The sequence below is a fragment of the Protopterus annectens genome, chromosome 6.part0, assembly GCF_019279795.1.
Source record: "Protopterus annectens isolate FY-2018-M chromosome 6.part0, PAN1.0, whole genome shotgun sequence".
Lineage (NCBI taxonomy): Eukaryota > Metazoa > Chordata > Ceratodontiformes > Protopteridae > Protopterus > Protopterus annectens.
In genome coordinates, this window is record NC_056737.1 from 229,606,995 (window position 1) to 229,623,802 (window position 16,808).

Genomic DNA, 16,808 nt, shown 5'->3' on the forward strand with positions numbered 1-16,808 from the left:
CTGATGCTAAGAATACTTTTAGGAAAGTTACATCACTTTTAACACTGGTTTCATGGTATTAGTGGTTTACTTTGTACATTTTAATTGGAATAGACATGCTGGGGAAACCATAGAGCGATAATCTATTTAAAATATATACATGCCTTACTCCTTGACTGAAAAATGAGTGCTGCAGGAAGTTGTTGATGTCACACACTAACAACTGCCCATCTATACCAATGATCTAGGATTAGAACAGGCCTGAAAGGTTAAGTGGGTATGAGATTGCAAGCCTACAGCAGTATGACTATTGATGTACTTATTTCTAGCAATGGCTTATGACAGTACAACAAACAGGATGGGCTGTCAGTTTGCTTTTCTTAAAGATCAAAGCTGTGTATAGGTATAACCTACATGGCAGAAGATATGCAGTCACAGGGTAGCTTATCAGGAATGAACAAAATAAAATACATTGTACTAAACCAGCACAATACACTTTGCCAAAACTCCAAGCACTATTAAGCAGCAATTTGTCTGAAGGCTGGGAGATCATTAAGAAGATAAAATAGAAGAACCATTCGGCAAAGAAAAACAAAATATTACAGGACAAAACACAGCTGTCCCATATCTATTTCACTCCAGATGGGACCATTTACACAAGACACGGCAATTCACATTTAATAAGCCAGGGAATTGCAGAAACCTGAGAGAAAAGGAAATCTTACTTACATAAAAATAATATAATTCCATGTAATGAGTTAATGAGACCTGTGTAATTGTGCCTTCTGAGAGTGCTGATAATTTGTTTTGTACAGGTATAGCTGAGGAATAAGATGATATCAAAAGTAAGATAATGTTTGCTACAAGTCACAATTCCAAATAGGTTTCAGATTGCTTGTTTGTCATTATATGAAACAAAGAGAAAGAAATAAAAAGTAAAGGAGACGTCAGAAAGAGAAGAAAGAGAACAGAGTGTTAGTCACATTTAACATCAAGGTTCATTTTAAAGCATATAAGTATAACATCGAGCATGTGTTACAAATTCAGTTTATACTATGAAAATGTGCCTTTACGAATATATATATATATATATATATATATATATATATATATATATATATATATATATATATATATATATATATCCTAACTCAACTCCCACCTCCCTATTCAGAACTGCACCCATCAAGCAAACACTATAATACCCATCTGATCCACAGTTGCTTTGTGTGTCTCACAAACTTTCACAGTCAGTGAGGAGAGAGTGTTGCTTTACAGCAGCACTGTAGCGGTACTATAATTAAGGTGTATAGAGGGTGACTCATTGGATGGATGTTATGTAGCTGAGGAGTTAACATAGTAACACTATAGGATTATTTCCATATTAATGATGGCATGAATTTACTTCCACACACTTTTTTATTTCTATAACACCATGTGTTTTTTAGCAGTGGCTTATTGCAGTTCCACAACTTGTAACTGCAAGTTTTGGAATCATACCTGTCAACCTGGAAAGATGAAAAATCTAGACACGTGCCCATGAAAAGTAGGTACAACTTGACAAAAATCAGGGCACTGATTAACATAAAATTTGCATACATAATCATGTAACTCTGCCCACTCCAATGGAATTGTGGGGTACCAACATGAAAATGAACGTCACTAAATAATAATAAATAACAGCAGACATTTGAATTTCAGACTTCATATCCCTTAGAAAATACATAATAATGCAAAATCTTTTTTTCTAGCAACTATCTGAGTTAACAGGATCAATAATTAAAATCTTTCCTTATTATTTGGCCTTTTTCCCTCCATTAGTTTTGGCTTTGTCCAGATTTCTTGCTGTGAGAGATTAAGAGGTATGGTATGGCATCAGATCCCAGAGGTGAAGCCAAGGTAATGAAGCTCCTCCACTCATATTATACATGTCATGGCTGCCGTCAGGTCAAACTGACTCACAGCAAGCTTCTGTGCTTTTACACTTACCTGTTATCACATGATGTGCATATTTAGTGAAAGGTAGAGGCTGCAGGAGCAGACATTCCAACAGGTGTGTGTGTGTGTGTGTGTGTGTGTGTGTGTGTGTGTGTGTGTGTGTGTGTGTGTGTGTGTGTGTGTGTGTGTGTGTGTGTGTGTGTGTGGGCAGCCCTGCAGGTGTTCGTTCTAGGCCGCAATCCTACCTTCACTGGCAGTACACATTCTACTCCACCGCACACTCCATCTGATTCAGGCTTGCAATTCCATATTCCATCTGCATTTTCAGCTGCTAGTGCTTTAGGGGAATTCACATATAAATGCATTCAAAATACATAAAAAAATGAAAAAAAAGTCAGTAATTTAAAGCTGCTCACTCCCTCGCTGAAAAAAAATAGGTGTGCTCAAACTATCCATGAAGAACGGTTTCCCTGATTGCTAGTTCACAACTTTCTGCATTAATTTCTTTGAAGCATGAGGATGAGGCTACAATGCTGCCCAGTGTCCACTGCACCCTTAGTTTTAATGCGTTTGTGATAAAATGGCAGGAATTTCCACAGGAATCATAAGTTTATCTTTACAGAATTTGGTATGTCATTTCTATTATTTGTGGCCACCAGCACTTATCCACAGTCCCCCCATACTGCTAGAAGTAATTGCTCCAGCTCAGTGTTTGCCCTAAATGGGGTATGAAAGGTAGGGAATCATAGTTACTGGTTATCATTTCAGTGACAGTTGCAATTCAGGTTGCTGAGACCAGGCAATCGAACACTCTCCAAAACTGTTTCTGATTTACCTTCTAAGTGCATAGCCCCTCCAGAGTGCTTGCACTTTTTGCAGAAGCTTGACACACATTCCTGCCTACACATGATGTTATCTAAACTGAAAATAATCTAGCACTGCTTTACCAGTGGGGTGCCTTGAGCACATAAACCAGCTTTAAATACGTGTCTGGTTTTCTTCCAATGTATTTCCTCCAAGCCGTGTCCCAATACATGGGATAAGGGAGTCAGTGTGTGTAGTAAATGTCCGTGACAAGTGCCAAAAAGTCATAAAAATACTTACATTAGGATGCTTTATAAATGTCAAACAAATACTAACCCTCGATTTTAGGTAATCGTTAGCCAGATTTGGATCATTGGTAAATTTAGGACCAAAAATCATGGAACATCTGCTGACAGTGTGCTTACTAGTAAGGTTTTCCCTTATCCCCTATTATCATTATCATTTTACTGCACTTCTCTAAAAGTAAAAATTCTAATTGTATAATGCCCAGCAAGCAATTTGTCTGTATTGCGAGTAAGAAGAAAATGTATCATTTTTCAGGTATTTTCCCCTGAAAATGGAAAACCATATCCCTGCAATGCGTACTATTCACAGGGTCACTTATAAGAATCAGATGGGACCCATGTGCATGGATGCACGGAAATTATGCCATTAATGGTTTGCACCTTTTATTCATTTAATCAATGCAGTGCACTGCTAAAATGTGGTAAAAAGACAAGTCTCTGTTGTTACCTGCAAAAATACGTTGTTAAATAAAAGGAAAACATAGCTACTCTTCAAGAAGGACTGAGGTAGTCCTAAAATAAGCTGTATGTGCAACAGATTTGTTATTTTGTAAGATTTTTTTAACCTAAGTCGAACAGGAATGAGAAGCAAAACAAGTGTCCAACATCTATAACTGAGACCCTGTTGTATACAGTTCGATCAAAGATGCTGACAGTGCTCTTACCAGTAAGGTTTACTTTCATCCCCTTGCAGTCCAACCGCTTCCACAAGTCATCTTAAGTCCCTCCTAATCAGAAAGCAGTACAGATGCGTCCGATACAATTTCCACAGTGGAAATTCACAGTAGACTCAGTGTCAAACTTTCAATTACACATTCAAAGGCCATCAAAAATGTACTCTAGGCATACAGTAAATTCAATACACAACTACTAGCAACATCACCACACATGGTTTGAAACTCCCGCCCCAGTCTCCAAGTCTGACAGGTAGTCAGGCACTGCCACCAGAAGCTGATGTCATCATGCACACCCCTGCATGTTGATGATGTTGTGGTATACACTTACAATGAGTGATGACGTCAGCCATAACTTAAATATGTAAATAAAAATAAAAAAACATTGGGAACTGAAGGACCACTTGGAAATTTGTGGCACACTATTATTTTGCCCTCAAAATTGGTAAATACTGAGGAAGTCAGTACAGTTGAGAGGTATGCTCAGAATTACAAAAATCTACAAAAACACTTAGGAAAGTACGGTTGTGTAAGAACTTACTATAACAGTAGATGTTGCGGTATTCTTTACAAAAGGAATATCCTGCAAAGCACAGAAGTACATCTGGCCAACATACCAAAGCCTTAGGCCCTTCCAAGCATCATACATCAGACATTTGTCATACTTCCAAGGCATAAGGTACATAACTGACGTACAAGTGTCAAATCCTCAGAAATGAATTGTCCCAGGAGAACTAGAGTAATCCAACAGGAAGAAAAAGATACTACATGTACATCCAGAAAGGGAGGAAAGAAAGGCCCCTCAGCAAGAGGACAAAGAAAAAAACACTGAACAATGTGAAGAAGAAAGGAATGGAATACTGTAACAGTGAAAAGTAGGGCATCTACTGTTATGTAAGTTCTTACACAACTTTACCATGTCCTTCCTTACCACTGCTGCAGTATTCCTTACAAAAGGGAGAGTAGTAAAGCTACTGAAGAAGGTGGGAGGAGGAGGAGGAAGCAACAAAATAACCCTCCAAAAAGCCATGGAGGATGGACCTGGCACAACCCGCTCTAGCCCTAGAAACATCATCCAACTTGTGGTGCCTTGTAAAAGTATGCACATAAGACCAAGTTGCACCTTCCAAAATGGATTTAGCATCAAGATCCTTGGAAAAAAGCTCCAGAAGAAGCCGCTGCCCTAGATGAATGAACAGAAGGAGAAAGCTGCTTTCCACAAAAAGAATAGTAAAAAGAAATGGTTTTAGAAATGAAAAGGTGAGATGGTTTGATTAGAAACAGCTAAACCTAATTCCTTGGCATGAAAATAAACAAAATGTTGCACCGATTTCCTAATAGCTTTATTCTTATCCAGGTAATATCTGAGCTGCTTATGTAAAGTCAAAGAATGCAGGACCCCCTCAGTGCTATTCTGAGGGGAGGGAAAAATGAAGGAAGATGATTGGTCTGATTCAAGTACAAGTCATTAAACACTTTAGGCATAAAAGGAGGACTGGTCTTAACAGAGATAGATACTATCCCTATGAAAAACTCGAAAAGAAGGAACTGCCATAAGAGCCTGAAGCTCACAGATTCTCTTGGCAAAAGTCAGAGCCACTAACAGGATGGATTTCAAAGTAAAAGAAGCTGCTGGGTCAAAACATGGCTGAATTAACTTTTCAGAAACAAAGTTAAGGTCTCAAGAAGGAGAAATCGACTTTCTTGGGGGCTTAACATGAAGGACACCGTTCAAAAGCTGCTTAACCTCAAATCTAGTGGAAAGTGGTGAATCCAAATGCAGACAAGAATTGACAAGTAGGAAGCCAGGATGTTCTTGAAAAAGGAGGAATGGATTTTTAAACCATGAAATAACAGATTTAATGACCGAAAAATGACTTCTGCCCTCTGTAATCCTGAGCAGGCTTCTCAGGAAACACTCTCCTAGAAGGTCTCTTGCCCTTCATGGATTGCTTAGTATACATACACACAAAGGGAGTCTTAAAAGGGTAGTTCCTTTGAAAGTTAGGGATAGGGGAAAAGGAAAATGTATTCAAGTTCCTGCATAATCTTCCTTTTAGCTTGTAAAGTTTTAAAGAGATCTGCAGCGGCACAGCCAAATGGATTCTGGGTGTCTAAGGGGGTGTCCAACAACTTGGCCTTAATATGTTCAGGAAGAGATTGTAACCTAAGCCAGGAATATCTTGATAACCAAACCTGATGCAGCCACCCTACCATAGGCATAAGCAGCATCATAGCTTGATTTGACAGAATGGTGAGCTACATGTGATGCAGAACCTTATAAAGGAATGGCAGAAGACTTAGCCACAGAGTCAGGCATGTCAGCCAGAACACCCCCAAGCTTAGAAAGAAGAGCCCAAACATACCTGGTCATATGGCTCTGGTAATTTATGGCCCTGAAGGCTAAAGTGAAAGAGGTATACACCTTCTTACTGTACATGTCCATATTAGAAGATAAAACCTTAGAGAAAGGAAATTAATTACAAGGTTTTCCAGCAGAATGAGAAATTACTGCAGAGTTGAAAGAGGGATTCTTGAACAATAATTTTTGAGCCTTAGGAACCTTGTGAAATCTGTCAGGATTTTTAGGAGCAGGGGGCTGAGAATCTGGGGCTTGCGAAGCAGAAGTAAAAGTATCAAAGGAGGGCTTTCAACGTGGGGTACTGCAGTAGACCTGGGAGAGTCCAGCTGCAAGACGGCATAATCTCTCTTCTGGACCTCAGCCATTTGAGAGCTGAAAGTGCTCCATAATTTTAACAATGATGTCCCCAAAGGACAGCTCCTTAACAGGGGGGTCAGTGGAGAGAGTATCATCTTCATCTGATCAAAAAACAAGAAGGGAACAGATTTGGGAAGAATAAGCTAAGAACAGTTCCCCAGAATCCAGATGGTCTTCCTCATCAGATGAATCGGAAGCCCTATGTCTCTTGGAGTGAGTGGGAGAGAAAGCAACAGGTAAAGGTACTGGCAAACCTTGATGGGGGTGGGGCCATGAGGACCTTAAAAAGACCCTGGGTAAAATGTTGGCACTTTTTATGGCAGTCCTTAGCTACAGGGACCACATGCCATTTTTTTTTTCTTAAGAGGAACCTTTGCCCTAACATGCTTAGGAAGTTCTGCACCCTGTCTAACTTAAATAAGGGAACCATGTACTTCTACACTAACCAATATGTGGGGAATCCTCCTAGGCCCTTCAGAGATAATCAGCCACAGATTTCCCTTTTCATCTGTAACAGATGCAAGCATCGAAAAATGGATGGTCCTTGGGTTCTTCGTCTGACCCTATAGAGGTGTCTGTTTGAGGGTAGAAAGCAGAAGTCTCTAAGCATATCTTTTTAAACTTCTTTTTTGGTAAGCAGATGAACATTTGGGAGGGAATATTCAGAAGCCATAGTTCCCCAAGCCAACAGCTTCAAACCCTGGATTTCTAAATATGCAGACATATGGCAGACAGCTGTACAAGGTCTTGGGTAAAATGGCCTTGCAAATATCACACTATGTGTGATTGTGGTCTGCACCTAAGCAGAAAAGGCACTTTTCACATCCGTCCTTATGGGGAGGCTGACTCCCACACTCACATTACCCTTTCTTGATGACATGTAAAACAAGTAACCAGGCAAAGAGAAAACAAGGAAGAGTCACCAATAGGCACTTATCTGCTTTGCGCTCAGTAGCCGAGTTAGTCTGACAAACAACTTACAGACCAAATTCAAAATCAGCATTTGAACAGGCAGCAAATATGTTCTGAGTATCTGGCACTCTTATACCACTTATGTACCTTAAACCACAGATGTAGGACATACTTCTGACAAATGGCGCTTGGACAGGCCTAAGGTTTTGGTATGCTGGCCAGACGTACTGCTATCCTTGGCAGGATACCCTTTTGTAAGGAATATTGCAACAATGATAAGGGAGGATATTTTTAAATATCAACAATCACTGTTTTCCTTTAAAGCCTTTTTTTTACTAACTCTGTGATTGTCATACCTTGGAGAAAAGGCAATATTCCAAGACACAGTGATCTCCTACTTTGTGCATGTAAGTCCACATTTTCACATATATTCAGTCTTGCTATTCTGAGACTCTCAGCATCCTGTCTTTTATTTGGCCCCCTAAGTCAACCACAATCTTGCCACTCCAGTTCCACTCAGAGGCTCAGCTGTTTGTTACAACACCTCTTAAATGTCTGACAACAGTATTCTACTCCTGCTCTCCAGGACCACAAGCCTCCACCAGAGGGCAGACACATCTCACAAAGTCCCTCCCCCAATGAAGGCGCACTAGTACAAGGCGATTAATTATTCATGTCCTCAACTAGTCCTTACTCTTTTAAGAATTCAACCAGTACAGTACATAACTGTATTTATGTGACAATGCCCCAAAAGACAAATCACCAATCTTAGAAGCACTCCACAAGTATTCACTGGCCAGGAACAAAATGGTGAAAATTACCCATCTGGTACCTTTACAAAGCATGGGTTGTTTTGCAACAATATGACATTCTATTAGGGTTGCCACCCATCCCATTATCAGCAGTACAATCACAGGTTGAACTATCTTATCCTGTTGCTCGCTGTGCAAAGCAGTGGGACTTAACAAGTCCCGCTTTTCGTTTGCTGTGAAGCGACATGGAAAAGCCGCAATTATTTCCGGCTTTTCCATGCCACTTCAGTTATGTCACCAACCACTTTCATAGGCGCTCTCCCCCTGGGGAGGAAGAAAAAGGAGAGAGGTCATAAACTCTCTTTCTCACGCATATGAGACATATCTTGAGAAGGGACTTATCTATCTGAAACATAAGATTCACAACATTGAGAAAAAGAAGGTAAAATTGGGCTAATTTGGTTTATTTGTTTCATTAATTCTGATTTCAGTATGTAGCATTGATTTCTGTCATCTAACATCAGGATGTGTTGCATGTCTGTCAGACCCAAGGCCGTTTAATAAAGTGGTTTAATGTGCAGTAAGTACTGTAATGCTGTTGTGTGTAAATGCTTTGTAGACATAATCTGTAGGATTATGTTTTTCTTATCTTGGGTTAGTATCACACCATGCAAAAGAATTAATGCTGACTACAATGCCAGGTGTATGACAAACTGGAAATGTTTTGCCCTATGCAAGTACTTGAAGTTGTAATGTTTTAAGGTTCTGGTTTTCCTCCTCATGCCGATCTTTGTTTTGGTGTGAAGTCAACTGTCCTGTTAGGTCTAGCTGTCCTAGCTGTCAAAGTATGAAAAAGATTCCTTTTTCCCCCCAAGAATCATGGATAGATAAAGCAACTTAGTTTTAACTTTGTAATGCTGCTCTCTGATACACTAACTACCTTTCCTGAAAGGCACGTACTAACTTCCCTTACAAGTTGTACGCTAGACAAAATGGTAAATTATATTAAACTTTCTATATTTCTATTATCACCACAAATAAGCTTAATTATATGTAGAAGTGACTAGAGTAAGAAATGCACATCAAAATCTGTACTAAAATAGAAAGGAGTGGTTCCACAGATTTAGATTTTCCTTGTGATGGCTCTTGAAAATTTCATGGTGCACTAACTATGACAAGTCCTTTTTATTTTTAAGCAAGGACTTAATGTCCCTTTTCATAGCTCTCAACATAATCGAGCAACAAATCCAGAAATCTGAGACATTTTAAAATTAAGACATTGACAGAATAAGAAAATGTGAATGAATATAAGGTCTATAACTCTAATTATTGTAAGTTTAACTCACCATCTTCTGTAAAAGTCATCAGTTAAGGAGGGATTAATAGGGACAATGCTAAAAGCAGGGGTATTTGAGAGGCACCATCCCTGCACAATTTGGAGGCTTCCTTAAATGTTTTTCTCTTATGTTCTGATTTAAGGCTGTAGCTACTGAAAGTACTATTTACACTACTTTCTTTGGATTATCTTGATCTTTGGTGTTAACTCTGTATACTTATGGTATTGAATAAGTGTATTGGTCCATGTTCACATTTTCATGGTTTCTACAGGTTTGGTAACTTCTGGCACCTTACATTTGCCTTGCTATATTTTGTGGCTTGTATAAACTACCTGTAAAATGTAATTTGTGGAAGATGTTTTGGGAGTCTTGAAAACTGTTGCAGACTGATCCTTAAGAGTGGAAACTTGAAATGGGTTGCAACAATGCCTGGTGAAGACTACACATTGATGATGGTAGGTACCATGTGAATTAGGGATGGACGATGCAAGTGGAAGAATAGTATGAGGGGAGGGTTCTGCTGATGGAGAAATTTGTACTTGAGGGATGGCTGTAGTGGATTGCACAGACTACACACAAGATAAACTGAATATGGAGTTGCCTTAGGAAGAAGCTGACAAAGTTTAACTTGAGGATAAAACTGGAGGTAAATGAAGATGGACTATGCTGGTAAAATTGGCAAGGGAAGGCTTCCTCATAGAGGGAACTAACAGGAATAGGCATTTATATATTCTAAGTAGGGTGATGCCACTGGCAGCTAGTGACCATATGTTCCTATGATTAATGGTACCAATAGAGAAGATAGCTTGTAGAAACTAAAACTTAAGGGAGGCTTGCAGCAAAGTAGGGATAAAAATGCCAACCTTTAAGTATTGGATGTCCGAGTAGATGTGGGACAGGGAGGGTGAAAAAACATTTCTTAAATCTAAAGCTTTAAGAAAATGGATTAGAAAGTGAGTGAAAGGAGGACATACTTCCAGATTGCTGAAAGAATGTAGGAGAAATATAACCTTGAAAGCACTGCCTGAAAGGATGGCTTAAATTTGTGAAGTGGTTTGAGTTGATAAGTAATGCGTGGACCCATGAAGAATACTAAAGCAAAAGTAGCAGGTAGTAGTGGTAGGCACCAGGTGAGTTACTATTTTAATGTTGCTGACCTGCATACTAATTGCTCATATTTGTCTTATATGGTCTGTGTAGACTTGAGATTAAACAGATTAGACATTAGCAGCAGCAGCACCACCTTTGCCTACATATTAATGTATAATAAAATATACATCTTATATAATATATATTGTAGGTTATTATGAGACAGCATTTCCCAATACCAATGTGACATTGCCCCAGGGTCCTTAATCTCTTTATTACTCCCAGGCATTAGTCATATTTAACCCAAGGGAGGCTAAGACAGGTCCACTAGATCTGGTGGACAAGGAGAAGATCTACACTACCAGGGTTGGGGAATATTCCCCTTTCCTCATTACTATGCAATCTTTAAGTGTCTTTAAGTGAGTATATATATATATATATATATATATATATATATATATATATATATATATATATATATATATATTTGTAAAAGGTGAGGGGTGTATGAGGGGGGTTGCCCCATGCAAAAAAATACTGTTTTTTTTTGTTATATGCTCTGAGGTTATGTCTCGGAGGGTGCACAGCAACATGCTGACACTTTTTTTGGTATTTTATATTTTTTTTGTCAACACTGATGACATTGGCAAGGTTAGTGTAATATGCAGAATTTTAAGATTTTTTTTTTTTGCTTTTTTTTTTAAATAAAGATAATTGTTTAATATGAGCAGTGTTTTCCTGTAAAGTTTACTTACTGTTACAACTGAGTAATGTGTGTGTTTTTGCAGCAATGCTTTACTTTTACAGTTAATGCTACATAATTTAAATGGTTTGTGAGATTTCAGTCTGCTGTAATAACTTCACACTGCTGTACCCATAACTGCATCTCCTTCATCACTCCTGTGTTGATGTCAGGGAAGAGGGTGTGGTCAGTGTCATAATGGCCACACCCCCATGTCCCACTTTGGCCTGCTTAAAAGGTGGCAACCCTACATTCTATGAGGGACATTCATGCAATTTGTTGATAAGAAACAACCTGCACTTACAAAGGGGTGAGATTTGGGTAAATAAGTTGTTACTATATCAACTGAAAGTACAGTTGTTTAAAATTAAACCATAAAAGTAGATGTCCTTCTCTTCACTGTTGCAGTATTCTTTACAGAAGGGATCTCCTGCCAAGGATAGCCCATTGTATGGCCAGTATACCAAAGCCTTTAGATCTTATAGGCACCATACGTCATATGTATTTTCTCTGCATAAGGCGTAGGCATATTGGTGATGTATGGACACAAACACACTCAGAAATGAATTGCCCCAGGAGGAATAGAATACCCTCAGGGACAAAAAAGAGCATGTACATACACAAGGAAAAAGGACAGAAGGGAAAGGAAGCAAGGACCCCTTGGCCAGGAGGGCCTCAAAAGCACAGGGGCAAGAGCTATAAAAGAAGGCGAATAAGGGATGGACCAAATAATGCAAGAGTGAAGAGAAGGACATCTACTGTTACGGGAGGATTTTACATAACTGTACTATGTCCTTCCATATCACTGTTGCAGTATTCTTTACAGAATGGACAGTACAAAAGCTAAGAACAACACTGTGAAGAGGAAGGCACAGAACAGCCCTCTACAAACCCATGTAGAATAGCCCTGGCAAAACATGCCCTGGCCCAGGAAATATTATCCAATGTATAATGTTTAGTGAAAGTATAAACAGAGGACCAAGTAGCAGCGTCAATGATGGAAATGATGCCCAAACACTTGAAAAAGGTACCAGATAAGGCAACCACCATAGCAGAATGTGCCTTTACAGATGAAGAAATACATTTGCCATGAAAAAATAACAAAACGAAATGGCCTTAAAAATCCAGGATGAGATGGTTGCTTGTAAACAACCAAAGTCCTGGAATGAAAAGAAACAAAAAGTTGCTCAGACTTTCAAAATGCCTTTGTTTTATCCAAATAATACCTGAGCTGTCTATGGAGATCAAAGGTGTGAAGAAGTGTATTACTGGTAGACTAGGTAGAAGGAAAAAAGGAAAGAAGGTGAATAGACTGATTAAGGATCAACTCATTAACCACCTTGTACATAAAAGAAGGATTAGTTTGAAGAGATACCCTATCTCTGCGGAAAACCTACAAAAGGAGGAACAGCCATAAGAGCCTGAAGTTCATACATTTTCTTGGCTGATGTAAGAGTCAACAGAAGCATAGTCTTTCAAGTACAATGTTGTAAGGAATTTGAACTAGAAAGTTCTGAAGGAGCCTGATTCATTTTTTCAAGTATAAAACTGAGGTCCCAAGAAAGCAGAATAGGCTTTCTGGGAGGACTGATATGAAGAATGAATTTAAGAAATTGCTTGACCTCAAACCGACAGACCAAAGGAGGATTCAAGGGCAGACAAGCACAGATTGCTGATAGGTGAGCTTTAACTGAATAATATGCCAATCCAAAGGGGATCCTGCTGGTGAGAGAGGCACCAGACAGAAAATCTTTTCCATCTGGACATACAAGATTGTCTGGTTTTGGGTTTCCTAGCATCCTGCAGAACCCAGAGCACATCTTCAGAAAAGAGGTGCGTAAAAGGAATCAAAACTCTACCATGCACAGTGACATTTGAACAATGGACAGGTAAGGATGGATAAGAGATCCCATGTCTTGTGTGAAAAGATCCAACCGGTAAGGTAACTTGTGGTGATTGCCCCTGGTCAAGTGTTAAAGAAGGGGGGACCAATGCTATCTGGGCCAAAAGGGAGTTACCAGCAAGATTTTTAGAAAGTCCTGCCTGATCTTGTGCAGGACTCACGGCAACAGAGGAAGGGGGGAATTATATAGAAATAGCCCCTTCCAAAGAAAAGACAGGGCATCCACTTTACAAACCAAAGGACTTGGTACGCTTGAACAGAAGAGAGGAATTGTCTGTTCAGTGGGGAGGCAAAAAGATCTACCTCAGGAACACCCCACCAATGGACTATGCCCAGAAACATGTCTCTGTGAAGCATCCATTTGTGAGGCTGTGTTCTGGACCTGCTCGGTTTAAGTCTGTCACTAGATTATGCTCTCTAAAGATGTAACTGCCTGAAGAGTCACTTGATATATGATATCTAGATCCCATGATTGAAGAGGTAATCGGCAAAGGAGGTAGGACCTTGTACCCCTCTGCTTGTTGATGTAACACATCACAGTGGTATTGTCTGTGAAGACTTTGAGAGGTCAGTGTGGAAAAAGAAAAGAAAAGCCTGAAGAGCCAGAAGCAGAGCTTTCATCTTTTTTACAGTGATATGATCTGGCCTCTGATGAGAAGGCCAGAGACCCTGGACCTTTAGAGGGCCACAAATAGCCTCACACCCCAAGTCTGAGTTTCTTATGAACAGTTTCTGAGAAGGAATTGGAGCCTAAAAAGGCAGCTCCAGACTGAGACAGTTGCTGATTCCACCACTGAAGCTTGAGTTTGAGACAAGAAAGTAAAGAAACAGGAACTCCAGAAGGTGGCAGTGTTGAAGCCACACTGATTTGAGGTACCATTGTAGTTTCCTCATATGGAGCCTGGTGAGAGGAAGCATGGGAGTAATGGAGGCCATAAACCCCAGAACCCTTAGATATTACCTGGCCAAGAGAAAGGACAGGAAGGAGTGACTGGAAAAAGTTTTCAAAGACAAAACCTTGGGAGCAGGAAGAGAAGTCAACAAGGAAATAGTATGAAGCCTGCACCCGAGAAGAACGTGATCCTGAGAGGGCATCAGAACTGATTTCTTGAGATTTATTGTGAACCCCAGACTTTGTAAAAGACTAGAGGTAAAGTGGAGATCCTGCAACAGACTGCTTGGGGAAGGAGCATGAATAAGCAGGTCATCCAGACAGGGGAAAATCTGTGTCCCCTGAAGCCTGTAAAAAGCAATGACAGGACTGAGGTATTTGGTGAATAACACTGGGACAGTAGAAAGGCCAAAGGGCAAAGCAGAGAAATGAAAATGAGAGGAAGAAACAGAAAAACAAACATTTCATGAAGAGAGGCTGAATGAGGATGTAAAGGTATGCATTCTTGAGGTCTAAAGAAGCCAAAAAAGGCTGGGGAAGAAGAGGAAACAAAGTCTAAAGAGAGACAATCTGGAAAGAAGAGACCTTGAGAAGGTGTTGAGCAGAGAAACATCCAGAATTGATATCTATGTACCCTCCTTCCGAGGAACCAAAAACATTATGGAGTAAAACCCCTTTCTCGCTTGGATGGGTAGAACAGGCTGAATGGTGCCCTGATCCAAAAGGGACTGCAAAACCTTTGTGAAAAGAGGAAGCTGTTCTTGAGAAGGTTGCAGAATGATCAAAAGGGGGGGGGGGAGGATTTCCAAACCATGAAATACCCCTGACAAATTATAGACAGCACCCAAGAGTCTGAGGTGATCTCATACCAATTTGGAAGAGACAAAGAAAGGGGAGAGACAAGAGGACTTCGCCAAGGAGAAGAGGATGCCAAATGTCAAATGAAGACAGGCTTGTCCTGAAAAGAAGTCTTCTAAGTTTAAGGAATCTGAGTGGATTTAGCAGCAGGAATATGCCTAGACCCTTCTTTGGGAGGTGGGTGAGTTTGCTTATGGAAAATGTGGACTTAAAAGGATAACTCCTCTGGAATTCATGGATGGACAGACAAAAATATGTTTGAGTTCCTGCAATGCCTTACTCTTGCCCTAGGGGGACTTAAACAGGTCAGCAGCAGCTGTCCCAAAAAATTATTTTTGTTATCCAGAGGAGCATCCAAAAGCTTGGTTTTAATATCATCAGGTAAAGCCTGAAGGCGTAGTCAAGAATAACATCTCATCACCGAATTAAAAGCCGCATATCTGGAAGAAGCATCAGTTGCATAATAGCTGCATTTTATGGAGTGACAGGTGACCTGGGAAGTGGACCAACTCAGTGAAAGAACTGAAACCTTTCCATCAGAATCAGAAAGATCAGACACCATCTTATCTACCTGAGAATGAAGAGCCAAAACATACCTGGTCAATGTTGGCTGGTAATTAATAGCCCTAAAAGACAAGGTGGCAGCAGTATATACTTTTTTACCCAACTCTTCCATAACCCGACTGTCCTTATTTGAAGGAAGGAGAGTAGTAAATGGCACAAGCTTAGAAGGCTTTTCAGTGGACACTGAAACCATTGAAAGATCAGCCAAAGAGCACTTACACAAAAATGTGCAATTCTTAGGCACCTTGTCGAACCTATCAGGTTTCTTAGGAGCTGGCGGCTGAGAATCAGAAGCTACAGGGGCAGCAGAAAAGGTGTCCAAAAGGGATGACAAAACAGGAGGAAAAGCAGATGCCTTAGGAGACTCCATTTGTAAAAGCTCTTAATACCTCTTCTGAATGTCAGAGATCAATCCCATTTAAAATACTCCATCATAGGAGCAATAGCATCCCCAAAGGATTATTCTGCCAAGAGGGAGTCCAGGCTCAAAGAATCCTCTTCCTCTGAATCATAGTCTAGAAAAGAATAAATTTGAAAAGATTCCTTGATGTCATACGACAAATTGAATTCCCTAGGCCTCATAATGGGAGTGAAGTGGAAGACCAGGGAGGAGTAGGGGCCAACACCCCCTTGAGGATGCTTGAAGACCATCAAAGCACTGAACAGACCCTGAGTAAAATCCTGCCATTCACATTGGGGATCCTTAGCAATGCAGATAATATGTTTTAGTTTTCTGCTTTATCTTCAGTGGGACACTCACCCTAAGGACACTCACTGGTTCAGACCCTTGTCAAGATTCGATAATTGTAGTAGGAATCTCTTCCCTCACAAAAATCTGAGAAATCACCTTCAGTCTCTTGGAAATAATCAGCCAAGGTTCCCTCTCAACATCCAGAACAGACGTTGCAAAAGCCTCAGAGGATATGCGAGAAATCTGATCCATTCTACCCTTCAATGCAGTCACAGCAGAGGAATCCAAGGCAAGCACCGCACGGTCTTCAGGGCTTTCCCTACCTTGTACACAGATGCCCAGGGGAGACTGTACAGCAACTGGATGAGACCTAGTCTTCTTAGCCTTCTTCCTGGCAGATATATATGTGCCTAATTTTCAAAGAATCCCGCAGGGGGATAGAGCGAGGGTGCTACTGATTCATCAAGGATTGCTGACTCATGGATCAAACAATGCAGTGAGTATCTCCTGCATGTAACTACAAGGACCCTCCTTAATGGATCTTTACTTAGATTGCATCACTAGCAATAACCACCAGTGTTCAAAGGATCCAGATGCACACACAAACACAGAGCTCACATAGCCAAGTTCTATAGCACTGCTTTCCAAA